Source organism: Salarias fasciatus (assembly GCF_902148845.1).
Source record: "Salarias fasciatus chromosome 7 unlocalized genomic scaffold, fSalaFa1.1 super_scaffold_4, whole genome shotgun sequence".
Classification (NCBI taxonomy): Eukaryota; Metazoa; Chordata; class Actinopteri; order Blenniiformes; family Blenniidae; genus Salarias; species Salarias fasciatus.
Window position 1 is genome coordinate 9,713,693 of NW_021941229.1, and position 14,555 is coordinate 9,728,247.

General features: G+C 43.2%; 1 protein-coding gene across 1 annotated transcript in view; it reads left to right on the forward strand.

Annotated features, from left to right (window-relative positions):
- Positions 1-507: 507 nt before the first annotated feature.
- Positions 508-14,555, forward strand: part of cntfr (ciliary neurotrophic factor receptor) — a 244,536-nt gene continuing 230,488 nt past the window's right edge. Inside the window, exon 1 of the mRNA XM_030085403.1 lies at positions 508-773. The gene's annotated coding sequence lies outside the window, so the exon portion shown is untranslated. The remainder of the gene's footprint in view (positions 774-14,555) is intronic.

A 14,555-nucleotide genomic window follows, 5' to 3' on the forward strand; every position in this document is an offset into this window, starting at 1 on the left:
TCGCAAAAAATTGCAACGAAATGTTCAAAGCACAATTTTATGTGTTAATTTTTTCTTCCATTTACTTTGTGTTCATGGTGGTGTCTTCAGTATACACAAGTTCAGCATAGTTTCAACACAATGGAACATACAGTAAAATACATATTTCAGAGTTAGAAATGTCTACTTGGTTTGTGATTGACTATTTCTTCCATAAATTTGTTCATCTTGCATTTGTTATGTTCTGCTGTATACTATGAATTCATGTGAATGTGTGTGTTTTGGTGCACATGCTGTGTGAGGGTTGTTCCTTCCAGTTCCCTGAACGGTGGCTAGGGGGTGCACTGTGGACACGGTGTGTGTGTGTGTGTGTGTGTGTGTGTGTGTATGTGTGTGTGTGTATGGATGAGAGAGAGAGAGAGAGCGAGGAGAGAGAGAGAGAGAGACTGGGTAATGTATTCCTGCCTGTGGCTGGGCTGGTCACATGGGGAGAGCAGCCTGTTTAAAACAGCCTCGGCTCGCTCAGTCAGAGCACTGCGAGACGCAGAGACAGACGCACACGTTGGCTCTCTCTCTCTCTCTCTCCCTCTCTCTATCCGTCCTTCTCTTCACGCACACACACGCACACGCACGCACACACATGCTCCTGCACGGCAACTTTCCTCTATCGGACTGACACATCGCACAGCAGCTGGGATAGACACACTCTCACCTTTTGCTACACTGGAGAAGAAGATAAGGAGTGACAGATCAGGACAAACATACTGACAAAAAGAGAAGCTCCCAGTGAGTAGGTAATTTCCATTCATTATTTTTTTCTGCTCTTTTTATTCTTGATTTTCCTCTTGGCGGACTTTCCCTCGTCTTCAGGACCTGACAGGAGACACTGTGGGAGGGAATGTGAGTTAGTGGATGGAAGGAAGAAACAAAGCAAAAAGAAAAGATAAAGCAGGAGAGGTGACAGGAGAGAGCAGCGATGTGGTGCCGGTGCAACGCTGGAATACCTCTCCATCCATCCATCCAGCTCTCCCTCTCGTCTGCGAGGATCTAATGCCGTTAATTAGCAGCATGCGCTTGGAATGAGAGGAATGCCATTGCGCCGAGCTGAAGTGGGGTCTGCTTGGACTCCCGTTCTTCTTGTGTGTGTGTGTGTGTGTGTGTGTGTGTGTGTGTGTGTCTTTTGGGAGCTTTTGTTTGCCGGTTGCATTGTGGTGGTCAGTCAGTCACAGTGATGTGGAGCAGATTCTCCGAGACACACGCTGCTCCGGCTGTGATTAATAGAAAGCCATTGATATGCAGATGGGAGTGGATGGACCTGTCACCGCGCTCCCGGTGATATGAGTGATGTGCTGTGGAGGTGGCGAGGCGGGAAACACGGAGGGACACTGTCACTGTCCAACTCTGGGTGTTTCGCTCCCTCGTCTGCCCTCCTGCCTCATTCATCCTCTCGCTGGCTCCTGCCGCCGCCGCCGCCGATCTCTCGTCATGTCACACTCTCTCCTCGCTCCCATCCCTGTGGTTTCTTTTAACTTTTCCCCCCCCGTGCATCTTTTCTTTTCTGTCTTGCTTTCGTCACATCTTGCTGAAGTGTTGTGGATTCCTGAGTTTGAGTGGAAAAGATGCTCGAGGATCGCAGAGTCCCGAGAAGGGGAAAGCAAAAAAGTAGAGAAGAAAGAGAGGAATGAGGGAGAAAGTGCAAAAGGGGGTGGATGGGGAGGTGAAGCAGGGAGGAGGGTGACAGGCAGAGGAGATCGGAGGGAGGGGGGGGGCATTGAAAAGGCTGACACTGGCTTGGACAATTAGCCTGGGGAGTCCGTCCTGGGGTGCTATTCTGAGAGAGGCTTTGGCCCCCGGGCCCTGGGCGCTGGGTCACGGGATGCCTTGACCCTTCCAGTCGACAGCCAGGCATGGGAGCCATTATCACGGCCTGATTGATTAGCGCCGAGCGGAAATCCCTTTTCTCTTCACTCCTTGGGAGAAAAAGACGGGAGGTTTTTGTCCTTTTGCTGCTGCTTGCTGGTTTAGTATCTGCCTGCATGACTGTTGCAAGCTTTGGCTGCTGTTTTATTTATTTACTTTTTTTTTTTCCATAGTCCTGTCGGTGACACAAATTTGAGTTTTTATCTTGTTTGTCTTGTCAAACTGTGAGCGAGTGCAACATCTATCCGGCTAACAAGTCGGACGTCATTTGTCTGGAAACTTTTTTAATATCTGGCCAGTTTGATCGTTTGACTTCTCTGGTTGCGTTCAGTCCTCCTCTGAGCTCTCATTAGCTGTGCACCTGCGGAGATCTTTTTGGGGGACGACACGGAGAGGAGTGGAAGAAACTAACGATCAAAAAGAGATGTGAAGGAACAAATCAAGCCTCTCTCTTCTAGTCGTTCCATTCTGAGCCATCTGGTACCATCTCTCTCACTAAATCTCACTACTTTCCCTCAGTGGCCACCTCATCCACCCCCCTCCTTCTGCCCCGTCCTCAGACTGGGGAGTTTAGCGGGGTGTTTAGCCCAGCTCACGGCTGATCAAAGCAGTGTGTGTCAGACTGGGCTTAGTCCAGGCACTCCTTAATGGAGCACCGTTTTCATGCCTAGTTGGTGGTGGTGGTGGTGGTGGTGGAGCGGGAGGGACCGATGGGAGGTTTCGGGGGAAAAGGAGGGGTTGGATGCAAATCGAAAGAGTGACAGGAAAAAAAAAAAAAGTTTAGAGGGAGGGAAAGACAGTGGCGGAGAGGAGGAGCGCGGGCGAGCAGATTAGAGCGGACAGGCAGATGGACCATAATGACTAACAAGCAAGAAAGAGGTGAAAAAGCAGGAATAAATAACAGATGCTGGGTGTCGGGAGTGTGCAGAGAGGCCCGGTCAAAGACGGGGCAGCGGGCAGAGCGACGGCCTCTTCCCATCCTGCTTCTGGTGGAAACGGCCCAGCGCCGGCGAGGGCATACAGTTTAGGGCCAGCACAGGATAGCTCCCACACATGGTTTGGTTTTAGGCTGGAAGCAGCACCAGACGGGGAGAGGCCTGTGTGTGCACGGCGTCTGTGTTAATGTGTGTGTGTGTGTGTGTATGAGAGAGATAACGAGAAAAAAAAAGAAGCGCCTGTGTGTGTGTGTGTGTGCGTGTGTGTACACGCATGGTAAGCATCTGCGTGCCCGTCTGCATACGTCTGTATGCCAAGCAGCGCAGACACTCATGTATAACTACACACTGATTTGAACCCTGACTGTTTTAAGAAAAAAATCTGTGGATTTTAAAGTGCTCATTTTGCTTCTTTGCTTCCAAGATGTTTTTTCTGCTGAGAGTAAAACTTTATTTTAGTAATGATGAGGGAAAAATGTCCCTATTTTAACCTTGAGGAATAAGAAGTAGGAGTACATACTTTTAGTTAGGGGGACAGATTAAACCACCACAACCACATTTTGAAGTGATTTTACTAAATGTTGTGAAGCAACTTGATTGAGATGTAGTGTCAGGATTGATTGTCGTCTTTTCTTCTCATTCTCTCTCAACTCTTCTTCCCTCATGTTCTGATTTCCTTGTCTTCTTCCATCCCTGTCTTTTTGTCCCTTTCCTTCTCGCTTCATCTTTTCATATCTCTCAGGTTCACTCAGTCTTACTCCCTGAACGCTTTCCTCTTTTTTTTAGTCTCTTTCTCCTTGCCTCTCCTCTCCCATCCCCACTTTGCAATGCTGGTGTTTATGCTTCACACAGAAGAAAGGTAAGGTAAAACTAGGATAATATTTCCCCTAACATACTTACTGCTTGGGTAAACATCCTCAGACAGATGTCCGAGCGCAGGTCTGATCAGAGCCGGGCGGAGGGGGCCTGCGAATCTCCGTGCTGTAACGTACACAAAAGCTACAAATTGGAAGCTGGTGTGGAGAAGGGCTGCAGGGCGAGGCAGGGAGGTTCAGGGACACGAACAAAGAGTCTTCTCGCCTTGAAAACAAAGCAGATCAAGATAAAGCGATCGTCTTCTAGATATAGGGGTGGATTAAATAGGAGCTCTGGTCTGGAGTGAGTAAGCCTCATGAATTCTTTTTCAAGGATTTTCTGATCAGATTTCCCTAACTTTTATAAAGTTCACCATGATTTACTTATTAACAAAGTTACAGCTTCCTGAGCTTTCTATTTAAGACGTAGTTTTGTATTGCACAGTTTTATGGGCACCGGATCCCTAACTGACAAATTATGAATCAAGTTCAGAACTTTTTTGCTTAAAGAAGTGAAGAGTTTCTTTTCTAAGAGTTTGAACAAAAGTGTGAACTCTGTGATCTTCAGGAGAATAACTTCAGAATTCCAAGACTGATCTGGAGCATAGTGCTTTTCTTTTTTAGGTGCTGTGTGAATATTGAATATCCCTAAATTGTGGTCACGACATGTCCTTCAGAATAACAGCATTTCTGCGACAGACTCCAGTTTTCATTGTATTTTAAGAAAGAGCAGCATGTGTGTCTGAGCAAAGTGGTTTATTTAAAGGAGACAGTTAAAGGTTTGACTTGGGTGCATTTTTTATTACTCACTTGAATCTGAGACAAAAAACGGGCGGTTAATCATAAACTTTGCTGAAAGTAGGTTTGTGTCTCTTGGCTGGCTCTGTGTAAGCAGGTGTTTGTGCGTCTGCCAAATATTTGTTTGTTAGAAGAAGAAAGTCCACTCTCTGACAACAAACTGTGATTATGTATGTGCAGCTTCACAACTCCAGACGTTTTTTTCTTCTGGTAAAAGCTCCTTTTTGAGTACAGGTTGGACTCTTAAATATAATTTTATCAGTTTTAATAGCTCAAGATTTGTATTATTCGGAGAAGCAGCGGTAGAAGAGGGCAGGCAACATCGATTTGAACTGCGTGAGTTACGTATTTAATCAGCATTTCACCTGCTGCTCATCCTGTTTAAGGGAGAAAATTAATTAATCTAGCATGAAAGCTGTTATCCATTAGCCTTCTCATCCGACAAAAGGCGATTACTGATCTAATCTGAATATTCAGTTACAGATATTTATAGCTTTAGTTACTTGTAAAATGCTAAAAGCTCTGCATAATTAGATTTAGCGAGGGATTTGAAAGGATCTGATAAACAAATTCAGGTGTCGGATCCAGAAAGCTCAAACCTTTCAACAGGGGGAGTGCGTGAGAGACGAGTGAGTGAGAGGAGAGCTGGAGCGCTGAGAGGCAGGGGGAAAAAAAAGAAGATTTTCAGAAAGTGTGTTTGTGTGTACATGCAGTGCGTGCCTCAGAGCCGTTTTATTCACTTTCTGCGAGGCAAACGTGGACGGGATGCTTTGTGCGCGACGAGCCCCCAAACGGCGCCGGAGACGTTACAAAAGCCCGAGCTCATCTCTGGCAATGCACGGCTCCCACGCTTTCCTCCTTCTTTCTCTCTCTCTCTTTTAGTAAGATATGCCACTTGCTGTGCGCTTTTATCTAACTGCACCTACGGGTGTGAAAACATGACAAGATTTTGTTAAGATTTGGCCCCAATTAAGGCGCCTCACATGCGTTTCAGAGCTTTCTGCGCTTTACGATGATTTCCTCTCCACACTGGGAGGGGGACTCGGTGTGTAATTATTTTGGTAATCCAAACGAACTTCCCTGCTTTCTTTGTTGCATTTTTTAACAGGGAAGAGGACGCACAGATGTGAAGGCGCTCCTTGGCGCCGCAACTCAGAACATGCCCCCGAACAATGGATCAGCATCTTAAAGTGGCAGCTGTTAGTTTGAACGCCGTTTGACAGTTTTTCCACCTAAAACATGCATTTTTCTGCCCCTTTTCTTATTCCTCTCGATCTATTTTTCTGCCTGTCTGCTTTTGAGAAATGGCCTTTTTTGTCTTGTCAGTTTATGCACAGGCTTGTGAGTCAGCGCGCATGCATGTGTGTGTCACGTTGCGTGTATTTTCTTGAAGAGACAGCTCTGTGTTCAGCCCCTTTCAGAATTCTCACGAACCGGGCGACAGAATAGTTTGACTCCCCTAACATTCGGATCAAAGCAAACAAGCCGTGAAAGGATGAAAACGCTGAAAAGCGTCGATGAATATGCATTAGTCAGTCCAACATGAGCCCCTCAAATCTTTTGTATACGTTGACAATCAAAACGCTGCCTCCACCAGTAGGGGGCGTGCACTTTAAAGAATATCTACTACTACCTAACTTCTTAAAGCCACTTTCTTTGGTATAATGACACGCCACGCACGGTTTGATATACACATGGTGGCAAACAGCCTGCACTCAATTCATCAGGCTGATATATAAAGTGCTCACTTTCAGGATGTGGAAATAAGTTCCTCAGACACATGCACCAGCGTATATAAATATGCATCTTGAAGACGGGCAGATTGGAGTAGGTTTGCCTCCAGGCGATGGTACAGTGCAGCGCAGGATGTATGCAGAGTGGGAATACATTATGTGAGGGAGTCATTAGATATTCTGTTGGGAAGAAAAAAGATGCCTCTTTCTAGCTACTCTTGTGTCTCTATTGTCAGTTTGCTCACATCTTTCGAGTATGGACAGTGTTAATAAAACATCGGTGTTGTCTGTGTTTCGCCAGGCCAGCACAAGACAACGGCTCTCTCGTCCTCCTCCTGGAAATGAAATGGAGGTTATGTCAGAAGCAGTGCGTCACTGTGCCACCGGCACACATTTTAATTGAGTGAAATAGGAGAAAATAGGATAGAAGTGCTCGTTGGTGTCACGGTTAGCACTCTCGTCTCATTGCGAGTTCAGTTCTGTGTGACTTATTCTACATTTTTTTTTCTCTCAGTACTTCTGTTTTCTCCCACAGTATTTATGGTTTGAAGGTTAACTTGTTACTTTAAAATTACCTGTGGATGTGAATGTGTGTGTTTGTGTGTGTGGTTGTTCGTTTCTCTGATGGACTGGTGATCTGTCCAGTGTCCCCCGCCTTCCCCCACCGCCTGCTATGATTGCCTCCAGCCCCCTGCAGCTCAGAACTGGATAAACTGGTATAGAAGATTCGTGGAGACGATTAAAAAAAAAACACATAAAATATTTGGTGCACAGATACAAATGAAGGAACACAAAACAGAAATGCAAATACACATAGAAAAACTTGCTTTGTATTGGCTTGTAGCAGTCTTTTATATAGTACATTGCTTTAATTTTAACTGGCCTTCATGACTGAAATAGTCTCTGTACGTTGCGCCTCTTCTTTTGAAGCACAATCACTGATTGGTGCTGCTGACATACAGTACACGTAACCTGAATGCCTCCTGTGTTGAAATGAACACAGTGCACCTTCTGTTGCTGTGGTTTTCCTTTCATTGTTGCTTAGTTGTACCAGCACCATACCAGGGGTTTTTGGCATCCAGTGTGTCTGCTGATGGTAATGTTTGGTGAAGCAATGCTTTAATAATAGGGGATTCCCAACATTGCAATCACAGAAATGACTGTAATCTTGAGCAATTTCCACAGAAAGTTGAAAGTCATTCAGCTGAAAGCGATACACGTCATAGATTTCTCTTGAACAGAATGCTTGTTGTCTTTAAAATTTCTCAATCAGCTTGGCTTTTACCGTCATTGACCATTATGTCATTTACCATGGAGTTACTCTCATACAGCTTTTAGTTTGGGAACGACAAAGAGAGTCTCTACAGTGAAAAGACAACTTTTAAACCTTGATGCAGGCTAATCTTTCCTGTTTTCTGCATCCTTAAAAAGAGAGAGTGGAGCATCATTGTCAGGTAGAGTCACAGTACATGAGAGAGAAGCTTGTATCTGAGGAAGCGAGACAAACGGAGGTCAGCTGAAGCTGACAGCCCGCTGTGGGCCCGTCTTGAGGGGAAGAGGAGGTCAAGAGAAGTGACAGGAAAAGTTGAGTTTAACAACAGGTAAGAATGCTCTCACCCGAGGCAGAATGGGGGAATATGGGAGTCGTCCAGGAGGGGAGGGGAGAGGTAAGCCCAGGCATAGCTAACACCATCTGTGTCTTCCTGAGGGAGGGATTAAAAGAGACAAGAGGACTAGAAACGCGACTTAAGAGGTGAAGAAGCTGCTAACAACAAAGTGATTGTGGTCAGAGGAAAGAAGCAAGAAAACTATAAGAGCATGGGAGATTCAATTATGGAGCAGAAGGCATTTTTACGGAAGGATACCATCAGGCTTGATTGGGAGTATAAAGACAGTGGCGAGGAGTAGGAGGCAATGAAAGGAGCGTATGGACCTGGCAGAGGCTAACGGCTGCTGTGATTGTGGTCAAATGTGGGAGAGAAAGACTCAAAGCAATGAGAGGGGAAGTGGAGGTGAGGAAAGGAAATTAGAGGTTAGGTTAGGATGAGCGTCATCTTTGAAAAGACCCACAGCACAAATACGCACAAAGAAAAAAAAAAAAAAGAAAGATAGTGAGGCCAACAGCTTTATGGGCAATTCTGTGACTGAATTCAGACAAGAGGGAGATATGCATGCATGCAGGAGAGAACAAGAAGAAAGACATCGTTTTTGAGGTGAAGCAATTCGTGAAGGTAAAATGTGACAATGTTCATTGTGCAGAAGTCAGACGCGACTATAGATGGAAAATGAAATGCAAAGCTGTCATGAAAACACTGCTGTGTTTTAATTTGATGTAGAAAAAAATAGAGAAAGATAGCAGCTGTATATAAAACGGATTACTCTACATGCATTACATTGGATGAATTGTTGCATCAAAGCGATCTCTGAGGCGGATGTTCCAGGAAAAAAAGATGTCTGTTAATGGGGCCTGAAGTACGTTTTTTTGTTTAGTTAAGTTTTTAACTTAACTAAACAAAAAAGTACTTAAAATACAACTTTTTTTCTTTAATGTTGTGACTCTGTGTCTCTGGAATCCCAGGAGAAACGCAGCTTTTTGAAAATGGATTGACCCCATTGAAAAAAGCTATTTAAAGCGTTTTACTGAAGTCAGGGAAAGAAGCAAACTTGAGGTTGGGAACGTTGTCCCACACAGACATTCTTCTGGAACATGTGTAAAATGTGTATGGAATTTGGCTTTACTTTTACCATAACAACTCAAGGCCGAGTGAATGTTATTTTTCTTCCCCTTCACAACTGCTGTTGCGCCATATTCATGTTTTTTTTTTTTTTTTTCTCATAGTACATTAGCAGTGGCACGCTGAAACACTTCCACTCTTATTCATTCTCATTACTCTTTCATTGTATTTTTTTTAAACACAGAGTGAAACCTGACATCACCACCCTTGTGTGTAGGAAACGTTCGCCAGTCCTGCACCATGCCACTTTATTAATAATGTACTCCATTAATAATGCATGAATTTTCCATCAATTGGAAAATCAGCAGTGGGGCACCCACTTTATAACAGCGAGCAGATTTATTCTTATTTGGAGATGATTTCCCATGTATTTATTTATCGTGGTTATGAAATACATATGAGCTGTTGACAGCCTTCAGGACTGTGCCTGTGGCTCTGCCTTTTCTGGGTGTTTGTATCTCCACAGAGTTTGACCATCTAATGTCTCTGTCCTCTTAAGATATGAAGCTGCTTCTGGTGCTCATGTGCTGCTGCTTGGGTCCATCTCTTTCTATCTGTGAATTAGCCCATTGGTGTGTTTGTGTTTGAGCTCACTTTTCTGCACCAGTGTGCACGTGAGTGAGTGACACCGTCTTTCAGAGCCGGGGGCTTTTAATCTATTAAAGCCCGATCCTTAAACACTAATCAATGTACCCTTTCATATTTCCATTACAGTAGAGAGAGAAAAGGATAAATAAACCTTGACAGTAGAGTTCAGTCAAGGCCACGTAACACTGGTTTGTGTGATACTTGTTGATTTGTGTTAAAAAGCAAATTGAAGAAGATGTGTTGTCGATGTTTATGTCAGTTTCACACTAAAACTCGAGTCAGTAGATGGACAATAATGTTTTCCTCCAGTATCATGACTCCCAGCTCATATAATCCTCGCAGTTTTAGAGTTGAGAGTCAAGAATGTCTCTATTCTTGCCAGTGTTTATAGCATATTGTTCTCTGCGTGCGCGTGTTTTCGTTGAAAAAAAAAAAAAAAGGGGCAACAACAGCTCCCACTAGTGGGCAGACAGGAAAACTACATTCTTTTTAAGATTTCTGCCATTCCTGTGCAAACGGACATAGTTTTGAAAACGTTGTCGAGAAAATGCAGAATGGTTCTGAAATAAAAATTGAAAACTTTTTGCATTTTTACTTGAAATTTCGTGTAAACGGGGCCTCAAAGTCACACCCGATTGCAACTGACCGCTTCAATTACAGCAGCTGTGTGTCAGATCGTCTTATCATATCTTTACCACATTCAATAATAGTCAAAACTGTGCGGAAAAAAATCATTTGTGGCATGTAGGTATTTGTTTATCTGGAATTAGAAGACTGGGTTGCACCATCTGTTTTTTTTTCTTTTTCGTTTTTTTGTTTTTGCTTTAAGGTTGAAGGGTGAGAATCTTGCACTGCATGTGTGACAACTGTTGCTTAGAAATATTGCTTTTTGTGTGGATATTATGAATAATTTGGAAACTGTTTTGGACTTCGTGAAGTTTTCTCACTGACCTTTGAATAGTTCTCTCATTGAGTATCATTTTACACTTTTTACATGACTTTTATTAAAAAATGACAACAAATATTTCTCGCGTAAACTACAGCTGGCTTTTAATAATACTGTTTGAAAGCATTTAAAACTATCCTCTTCTTGGACTATTAATATGAAAAAGTGGACGAAAGGTCATAAGAAACACATCAAGTTCAACAAACAAAGTAAATCCAGAACCAGTCCTAAAGACTGAGCGTTTTTCCGCGGGAGCTGCCATTTTCACGCTTGCTGATTCCTGTTTTTGTTGCACACTTTGTACGACTCGTCGCAGTTTCAATCTCTGGTGCGTCTGGGACATCTTTAATGTTATCAGCCTTATATGTACACATTATTTCTACTTCCTCTGTGTGGTGGAATCATTTTCAGCAGGTTTTCCACTCGGTTTGATGAGGACGGCAGGGCATATTGTAAAGTCAGTGCCATCGTGTCTCATTTCCTCTTCTTCTGCCGTTCCTTGAAATACAACTTCCGTGTTCAGCTGACAAAAATAAGTTTCTCTTTCAGTGAATATCTTTCACTTCCTGCTCAGTGTTTGCTCCCTGTTCGCCAGGGTCACACATGAGTTTGTTGGATGATTGTAACATTAGAGCTGGCGGAGAAAAGTCCAGCTCGTGTTTCTCACACGGGGCTCCAGCTGTTTCTGCAAGTACATTGTTCTCATAATTAGAGAAAAATAGTCCACTTGCATGTTTAAAGAAAGTTTAAAGAAGGCTGCCAAAGCATTTTTTTTCTGTGTGTTCTTGACACCTCCTTGTTGCAGTCAGACAGAGCGAAGTGTGTTGTTAAAGCAACATCGTATCACTCGTCTCCCGCCGTTACTTTTATATATTCTCCTTAAATTGCGGCTCTCTTTGCTTGAACTGCAGCGTGGCACATTCCCGTGAGACTGTATTTAAGTCGTGATGTATGCACCCCTGCTCTTAGCCACCAGGAGAGAACCCTGAAAAGACTGTGCACACTACTGTTCCGTAGATGATTTACAGCAAATGACTGCAGTGCAACAGGAACCCCCCTCTCCTCCAGAAGCCCCCCCCCCCGCCTTTTCCAATTTAAACCCACTAAACTGACAGTATTTACTTCTTCTCAGAGGACACTCTATTAACCGCTGTCTGCCTATGTAGGGGCTACGTGTCCCTTAACCCCAATTAATTGAGTCTGCTTAAGTGGCAGATTTGCCTTAGACCATGTTTGCTGTTAGAGTATACTTTATTAGTGTTGTCTAAGTAACCCACGGTGACGCCTTGCAACCTCGTCCCCAGCCGCCCACCCCACACACACACACACACACACGCATTCATTTCACTGTGCCGTCCCCAACAGTATTTTCTCAGCAGGAGCGCATGTGTGTGTGTGTTTTCCGCTCGACTGTGGTAGTTTATTAGCAATGTCTCCTTTGATAGTTAGTGTGCACGCTTGATTATGGCTGAAAGGGAGTGGGCCGGGCACTTGGCCGGAGAGGAAGTCTGCCTAATGATATTAACAACATCCTTTATTGGTTAGCTACTGCAAGGCAGAGGCAGGGAAACGAGGAGAGGGAGAGGGAGAGGGACGGGGTGGGCGTATTGGATGGAGTTTAAGAGTGGCGTGTTGGGGAGGGGAGTGTAGGGTAAATGAAAGAGACAGGGAGGAAGGCTATTTTGTAAATTCAGCTGGAAACAAAAACATACGAGATTAATACACTTATATGAGAGGTGTGACCTGCATCAAAACAACCCTGATTGATACTTCACTGCCACATTTTCTTAAGTTAATGTGTAAGGACCAAGAAATTGTGCAGAGATTGAAGCATGGTGTCTTGGGAGTTTGTATGCAAGGATTGGGCAGAAACAATCTGATGATCGGAAACATGCTTTTACCATCGTGATTTGTCCAAAAACACATCTGTCAGTTTGTATCTATACTTTGGGGAATGTCAGTCGAAGACTCTTTGGACAAGTTTGACTTCCTGAAGGAAATGCGTGTGGTTAAAATCTTTCAGATGACCATTGTTCAGTCAGGAAGTTCCTGAAGTTTATGAGCAACTATAGAGCCTCCATAAAAGCCTCAGTGTATTTTATATGAGGTGGAGGAATCAAGAGCACAATTAAAAACTGAATTGCAGCGATGTCAAAGCAACCTCACGCAAAACCGGAGGGACTGACCATGATCAATTGAAGTAAATTGCCCATCACCCCCCTCATCAATCTTTTCAGGATAATACAGATGGAAGTATCAGGAGGCCAGATTGTCTTTGCAGATAGAAGTTTAATAGAGACATCTCTTATTGAACCTGACAACCTCAACGTGAAGAGAGGAGCAGCGATTGTTTGAATGCTGTCTGATAAAACAAGGCCGAACGTCTGCATCAGTCAGCGACGCCGTCAGGTTTCCATACGGGCATTTTCACCCGTTACTGATCAGCTTTAGGATATAGGTAACGTTTTTTTGTGCAGTGTAAAATGACTTTTGTCTTGGAGGATGTTCTTGCATGTTTCAATTATGTTCCATTTGTCTTGTACAATTTCCGTGAAAATGGTTGGCTTTCATTTATATCGTACATTTTCACTGCTCCTTCACTCTCAAGGTTGTTTGCATGGCTCGGTGTCTTCACACATGTACAAATAAACCAGTGGATGGAGGAAATGACTAGTATGTAATTTTGAGAATTACGCATTGGCAGCTGATGACTAACTGCAAGACAACCAGCTCTGTTCACTGATCCACAGCCGTCTTGTCAATACTTTGGCCAACATGTATGAAGATTTTATTTTCTTTATAATATGAATCGACTGCCATTACAAATATATGAATTTTTATTTATGTACTTCTTGATTGCTAATTGAAGTAATCTATAAAACATGAATTCCTTTGTGAAACCTCACAAATTTACTGTAAAATCTGAACGATTGAATTATCACCTAAAACAACCTTGATATTGATATTGTAGAATCAAAACAATAATTACTACTCTTTTACTTTCATTCATTTTGTTTGATATTGTGAGAAGATTCTTCATCACAACAAAACAAATCTTTCCTCCAACCTTGAGTCATTCAAAATCTATTTTCTGTTGAAGGTCTTACCCTGTTTCAGAGTCCAGATATGCTCTTTGATCTATTTTTTTGTGCACAACAGAAATTATTTTTTGTTTTTGGTCACGGACGCATAGAGACAGAGGCTTGATGTTTATTTAATCCTAATATATTCCACTTTACACAACTGGGTGAACACGCACATTTTACACTCTGGCATTGCACAAATATGGGATGAATGGAGGAGGATTATTTGCACAGCCAGTTTGTCTCTCTTGTACTTTTCAAAGACAACAAACACAAAACACGATAGCACAACTGGCATTGTAGGGTGAACAGGGAAATTGCTCTCCAGAAACACAATAACAGAGAAATGCACACAGCTGAATGAAAGTTTTGAAATACTGAATTGAAAATCAGATGTCGGCTGCAGTCAGTAAATATTTGTCTTTTGTTTGCTCTCAACAATAAATTATCTGCTCTGTATTTGAACTCCAAGCTCTCGAAGGTGTGAAAGGGCAGATCTTAATACTTTCAATTTGATACCCAGGTTTACAGAAGGAGAGCAGAGGGTCCTTGTTTCTCAGATTTGCTCATGATCATGTCCTTGCTCATTGTTTTTGTGCCTTCGCCTTCTTTTTTGTATGACACAAAACTCAATTGTTATTTTTTTTTCTGCTTCTCAATTCTACTTGATCCATCTAAAAGTGGATTTTTACAACAAATTCAGATCGAGCTATTCAATCAAAGCCTGCACGGACGAAGACTTTGTCCTTTTATCTGGGACTTAACCAGTGAAACGAGCACATCGAGGACAAAGTTTAGCCTGTTTGAGAGAAAATAGCATGCATGAAACAACACAGATACAATCAGTAGACAATGTTCTGTGCTGACCCCGTGTAGTTCAACATTCACATGAACACACTCTGTACTCTCCCACACGAATGTTCCCCCCCATGGAGCAACACTCGAACCCACACACCCAATCGTTGCTTTACATCTCCGACTGAA